General features: G+C 44.1%; 1 long non-coding RNA gene across 1 annotated transcript in view; it reads right to left on the reverse strand.

Annotated features, from left to right (window-relative positions):
* Window positions 1-5413, reverse strand: part of LOC132822438 (uncharacterized) — a 27072-nt gene extending 21659 nt beyond the window's left edge. Inside the window, exon 1 of the long non-coding RNA XR_009645449.1 lies at window positions 5375-5413. This is a non-coding gene — a long non-coding RNA (uncharacterized LOC132822438). The remainder of the gene's footprint in view (window positions 1-5374) is intronic.
* Between the last annotated feature and the right edge of the window lie 587 nt (window positions 5414-6000).

Consider the following 6000-nt stretch of genomic DNA (forward strand, 5'->3'; position numbering starts at 1 on the left):
AATTCACTAAAATTTGTTGGATTCTGGGATGGTTTTGACAGACTGGAAGCTGCAAATGTGGTGCCACTATTTTTCAAAAAGGACCCGTTAGCTTAACTTCTATAGTGGACAAAATGCTTGAATCTCTCAAGGAAGTAGTGGTGAGATATCTGGGTAGAAAATGTCCCATTTAGCAGACACAGCATGGATTCATGAAAGGCTGGTCATGTCTAACGCATTTACTGGAATCATTTGAGGATACGAAAGTGTTGGACAAGGGGGAACCGGTGGATGTGGTGTACCTGGATTTCCAGAAGGTATTCGATACGTTGCCACACAAAAGGCTGCTGTATAAGGTAAAGGTGCACAGCATAATGGGTAATTATCATTGATACAGGATCGGTTCACCAACATAATAAAGAATGGGGATAAATGGGTGTTTGGATTAGTTTTGGAACTACAACCGTTTGCAATTTACACAAATATTTTGGAGTTGAGGACCAAGTGTGCGGTGTCAGAGTTCACATTTGATACAAAGATGAGTAAAGCAATGTCTGCAGAGGCCACTGTCAGTCTGCACAGGGAGACAGATCAGTTATGTGAGTGGGTAAGGATCTGGCAAATGGAGTTCAATGTTGGGATATGTGAGGTCATCCATTTGGGTCGGACTAACAGCAAACTGGATGATGAAATGGTGAAAACATGCAGCATGCTGCTGTGCAGAGGGAGCTGGGTGACCTTGTGCATGAATCACAGGAAGTTGGTTTGCAGGTACAGCAGTGTAGGGAATATTGTCCTTCGTTGCTAGAGAGATGGTTATGCTGCAGCTGTACAGTGTGCTGGGGAGGCCACACCTGGAGTACTGTGTACAGGTTTGGTCCCCTTACATTAGCAAGGATGTACTGGCACTAGAGGGAGTACAGAGGAGGTGCACTAGTTTGAGTTGGGAATTGAGAGGATTGGCGTATGTGGAGAGATTGAGAAAACTGGTTCTATAGTCATTGTAATTTAGAAGAATGGGAGGTTGGAGAGGAAACAAATAAAATTATGAAGGGAGTAGTTAAGATAGAAGAAGGGAGGCTATTTCCACTGGGGGTGGGTCAGACTACAGAGCATTACCTCAAAATAAGGGGGAGCAGATTTAGGACTGAGTTCAGGAGGAGCTTCTTCAGCTAAAGGGTTATGAATCTGTGGAATTCCCTGCCGAGTGCAGCATTTGATGTTATCAACTTGAATATCTTTAAGGCAAAATGTAGATTTGTGAACTGGAAAGGAATTAAGGGTTATGGTGAGAGAGCAGGAATGTGGAGCTGAGGCCATGAAAAAATCAGCCCTGATCTTATTGAATGGTAGAGCAGGCTGGAGGGGGCAGACGAAAGTTCTTGCCTCATGCCATCAAAATTGGACTTTGTCCAATTCAGAACCTTAGCTTTTAGATCTGGTCTATCATTTTCTGTAACTATTTTAAAACTCGTAGAATTACCGGAGAATCCCAAAAGTGTGGAAGCAGATCATTCAGCCCATCACATTGATACTGACCCTGAGAGCCTCCTAAGTTCCCCCTGTAAAATTGCATTTCCCAGGGCCACCCAACCTACACATCCCAGAACATTATGGGCAATTCAGCCTGGACAACCCACCCAACCTGCACATCCCTGAACACTGTGGGCAATTCATCCTGGATAATCCACCCAACCTGCACATCTTTGGACTGTGGGAGGAAACCAGAGCAATCCGATGAAACCCATGCAGAATACCCCAATAAGATGATCATCCCTTTCTATTTTCCCAGTTCCACCTAAATAAATTAACTGGGCGTACTCCCAGGAATATCTTCCCTCAGTAAAAACATAATGCTATCCTGAATCAAAAATGCCACTCCCCCTCCTCTCCTGCCCCTCTTTCTATCCTTGCTATAGCAACTATACCCTGGAACATTAAGCTGCCAGTTCTATCCAACCCTGAGTGATGCCTCTGTAATTGCGATAATATCCCAGTGCCATGTTCAAAACCATACCCTGAGCTCATCTGCCTTCCCTGTCAGGCCACTAGCGTTGAGGTAAATGCAGTGTAACTGTTCAGTCCAACTTCATTCTGTGGCTTGCCCTTGCCTGCCTTGACGATTTAACTTCTGACCTGTCCCAGCTTCAGACGTACCTCTTTTCTCACTATCTTTGGGTTTACACCCACTCCCTCACTGGTTTAATGCCTCCTGAGTATCACTAACAAATCTCCCTGCCTGGATATTCACATCTTCCAATTCAGGTACAATCCATCCTTCGTATGCAGGTCAACTCTACTCCAGAGGAGATCACAATGATCCAAAAATGTGTTTCCTTTTCCCCTGCACCAGCTCCTTCGCCACTCATCCAGCATCTCCTCCTCCTCTGTAATATGGAGATTTTTCAAGATGTCACCATTTATTTCCCCACATTCTATATCTCCCATGTACTTCTTCACAGTAAACACTGATGCAAAATACTGGTTTCCTATCTCGCCCATCGCCTGCAGCTCCACACGATGGCTGCCTTGCTGATCTTTGCAGGTCTCTATTTTCTCCCTAGTTAGCCTTTTGTTTTTCATGTATTTACAAAAGCCCTTTGGATTATCCTTAATCCTATTCGCCAAAGCTATCTCACGTCCATTTTTTGCCTCCTGATCTCCCTCTTAATTATACTCCTACTGCTTTTATACTCAAATATTTTTTGGATTGGAATAAATGCAAAATATAACACCCTGGCAAAACAAACGAGGGCAGGACTTACACTCAATAAAAGTTGGGCCTTGAGTAGTGATACGGGAACAAAGAGACCGAGGGCTTCACAACTTTGAAGTCTGGCTGTTCACTTTATCCATTTCCCTCATGATTTTATAAATCTACTTGAAGTCACCTCTCAGTCTTTGACTCTCCAGTGAAATTAACCCCAGCCTATTCAGCCTCTCCCTGTAGCCCAAATCCTCCAACCCTAGCAAAGTCTTTGTAAATCTTGTCCGAACTCTTTAAAAAGATTCACAATATCCTTTCCAGAACACGGAATTTCAAACTGAAAACGGAATTCCTGAAATTGCTTTATCAATACCCTGTGTAGTCACAATTTGATGTCCCAGTATCTGCACTCAATGCATTGACCAATAAATATAAACACTACCTTCACTAGTCTGCCTATTTGCAACTGTACTTTCAAGGAACAATGAACCTGCACTCCATGGTCTCTACGTTCAGCAACATTGCCAAGGACTTTACCATTAAGTGTATAAGTCCTGCCCTGATTGGCCTTTCCAAAATCCAACAGCTTATATTTGTCTAAATTGAACCCAGCCTGCCATCCTCGCCCCAATGGCCCATCTGGTCAAGATCCTGTTGCATTCTGAACTAACCTTCTTCACTGTCCACTACACCTCCAATTTTGGTGTCTTCTGTAAACCCAATATCTGTTTCTGCAGCACACAGGCCACCAGTCCACAAAGCAACCCTCTTTCACCACCCTCTGCCTCCTCCCTTCAAGCCAGTTTTGTATCCAAATGGCTAGTTCTCCCAACATTTCATGTTATCTAACCTTGCTAACTACTCTGTTTTGTGGAACATCATTCAGTGTCAATATAGACAATGTCCACAATCTGCCTTCATCGATCATCTTTGTCATGTCTTCAAAAAAAACTCAATCAAGTTCGAGAGAGAGAGAATTTCCCACACACAAATCCATGTTAACTATCTCTAATCATTCCTAGTCTTTCCCAATACATGTAAATCCTGTCCCTCAGAATCCCTTCCAACAACTTGCCTGCCATTGACTTCAGGCTCACTGGTCTCTTGTTCCCTGGCCTTCCCTTACTACCTTTTTAAATAATGGCACGTCTTCCAGCACCTCACCTGTCACCAATGACAATATAAATATCTCAGAGGGCACTGCCATCATTTTCTTAGCTTTCCACAAATGTCTGGGATACACCTTAACAGGTCCCAGGGATTTATCCACCTTGCTACGATTTAAGACATTCAGTACTACCTCCTCTGTAATATGGTCAGGAGCCGGGCAGCAGTGGACAATTCATTTACAGAAAGGTCTGTGAACGTAATAGTAAAATACTAAACAGAGCAAAAATACACTCAGAGACTGAGGAAGCTAGATAGTGAACAAGTGGACATCAAGGAGCTCAGAGGCGAATCAGAGCAGCGTTCACTTTATGATCCCACAGTCAGAGATATCTAGCATTGAAACAGACTCTTCAGTCCAACCCGTCTATGCCAACTAGATATTCTAACCTAATCTATTCCCATTTGCCAGCACTTGGGCGAAATCCCTCTGAACCCTTCCTATTCAAACGTATTTGAAATGTTACAATTCTTGTTGCCCTTTAGGCTCCTGTTGAATTTTCCCCTCACACCCTAAACCTATATCCTCTAGTTCTGGGCTCCACCACCCCAGGGTAAACACCTTGTCTATTTACGCTATCATGCCCCTCACGATTATATAAACTTCTTCAACATCACACCTCAGCCTATGGCACTCCAGGGAAAATGGCTCCAGCCTATTATGCCTCTCTCTGCAACTCAAATCCTCCAACCCTTGCAATTTTCAAACCTTTCAAGTTTCAGTGCCTCCTTCTGATAAGAGGGACACCAAAACTGCACACTATATTCCAGAAGTGACCTAACCAATGTCCTGTCCAGCTCCTTTACTCAACACTCTGACCAACAAAGGGAAACATACCAAATGCCTTCTTCAGTATCCTATCTACTTGTGACCCTACTTTCAAGGAACTGTGAACCTGCATTCCAAGGTCTCTTTGTTCAGCAAGACTCTCCAAGACCTTACAGTTCAGTGTGTCAGTCCTGCTCTGATTTGCTTTTCTAAAATGCAGCACCTCACATTTATCTAAATTAAACCCTATCTGCCACTCCCCAGCCCATTGGCCCATCTGATCAATATCCCATTGTATTCTGAGACAACCTTTATCACTGACCACAATACCAACAATTTTGGTATTATCTGCAAACTTACTGACTGCACCGCCTCTATTCACATCCAAATCATTTAAGTGAATGATGAAATAAATCCGGAGAAAAAAAGCATCAATTTCCCTGGGTGTGAATGTGCTCTGTGTAAATCCTGCCCTATGACTCTCTATCAGGGAGAGCTGCACATCCTCCCCTCTGAACTTTGCCCCCTACAAAGATGGCGGCCGCACGTGTCCAGTGAATCGTTGCCCCGAATAAAAATGGCGGCACTTACTCGAGTCAATTGCGAGATGAGGTATTTTCCCGTTTACTGCAAAAACGAGACTGTAAGTTTCAAATTTGTATTTTCCGATGTGCACCAAATGTTTGTAAAACCTCTCAGCCCAGACCGACACCATTTCCCTCCCGCTTGCTGCTGTTTCTTTCTTTCCTTACCGACAGCTCTCCGCCCGCACAGCCGCGCTGTCCGCGAGGATGATCACGTGGTATAATCAGGTCCCGCCTCTCATTCACTCTGATTGGTCGGAAGGCCAACTCCCCACCATGTCCTCCAGCCCCGCCCCTGTCCTTCCATTGGTCCGCCGCTGACATCAATCATCGTGGGACCATTGTTGGCTGGTGCATGCGCACTGCTTCGTGGCTTTTGCTGCTGTTCATAAGTTACAAGAGTGAGGGACAAGGTTAAAAACACACAACCACCTGATGAAGCAGCAGCAACGCTAGTGCTTCCAAATAAACCTGTTGGACTATAATGTGGTGTTCTGTGAATTTTAATTTTGTCCATCCCAATCCAACACCAGCACCTCCAAGTCTCGAGTGAGGGAGGAATGTATAACATAAGAACTAGGAACAGGCTAAGGCCATCCTGCCCTTTGAGCTTGCTCTGCCATTCAATACGATCATGGCAGATCACTTCGTGGACACAGAACCATTTACCCATGTTCTCACCGTATTCCTTAATTAATTTTTTTTTGAAAAAAAGCTACCTTAGCTTTAAAAACGTTTACTGAACTAGCATCAACTACTTCCCTGGGCAATGAATTCCATTGAGGTTAAGAAGT

The sequence above is a fragment of the Hemiscyllium ocellatum genome, chromosome 14 (assembly GCF_020745735.1).
Source record: "Hemiscyllium ocellatum isolate sHemOce1 chromosome 14, sHemOce1.pat.X.cur, whole genome shotgun sequence".
NCBI lineage: Eukaryota > Metazoa > Chordata > Chondrichthyes > Orectolobiformes > Hemiscylliidae > Hemiscyllium > Hemiscyllium ocellatum.